At 36.5% G+C, this 480-nt stretch overlaps 1 long non-coding RNA gene across 1 annotated transcript in view; it reads left to right on the top strand.

The window, feature by feature from the left end:
• Positions 1–480, top strand: part of LOC140922053 (uncharacterized) — a 1,613-nt gene continuing 1,133 nt past the window's right edge. The window contains exons 1-2 of the long non-coding RNA XR_012164061.1: positions 1–74; positions 365–416. This is a non-coding gene — a long non-coding RNA (uncharacterized lncRNA). The remainder of the gene's footprint in view (positions 75–364; positions 417–480) is intronic.

The following is a 480-nucleotide window of genomic DNA, read 5'->3' as shown; positions in this document are numbered from 1 at the left end:
CCGAGCTTTTGGTTAGCTTTTATAGCCATGCAAAACGCTGTAAGAAATATTTTGGGATATAAAGAGTGTGAGAGGTAGGCACCAATGCAACAAATATACAAACAAGAATGCTACAAAACCAAATTTTTTAAACCTCTGCCTCACTTACTGGCGTGGTGAATGGCGTGCTTCTTTTGCCACGCCACTCGGCTAAAAAAACGAGTTCAAATAACATATCGTTTGCAAGAGAAAATGGCAGCGACAAAAATACAAACAAACATGAAATAAAAAGAAACAAGAAAAGGCCTTAAACTGCAAAGTTAGAAACTAGAAAAATTTGAAAATTCGCAAGCGCGACTAATGCAGTATTATTTTTGCTTTGTAGCACAAATCAAGATAACAAGAAATTATGTGAAGCTGAAGATCAAAAGGCCCAAGTAAGAATAGTATTTGTAGTTGTTTTGAAACTTCTTCCCGTCAAAGCTCCTGCACTGACGATAA

The sequence above is a fragment of the Porites lutea genome, chromosome 12 (assembly GCF_958299795.1).
Source record: "Porites lutea chromosome 12, jaPorLute2.1, whole genome shotgun sequence".
Classification (NCBI taxonomy): domain Eukaryota; kingdom Metazoa; phylum Cnidaria; class Anthozoa; order Scleractinia; family Poritidae; genus Porites; species Porites lutea.
Note: the sequence above shows the minus strand (reverse complement) of the source record. Positions and strands in the feature narration are given on the sequence as shown.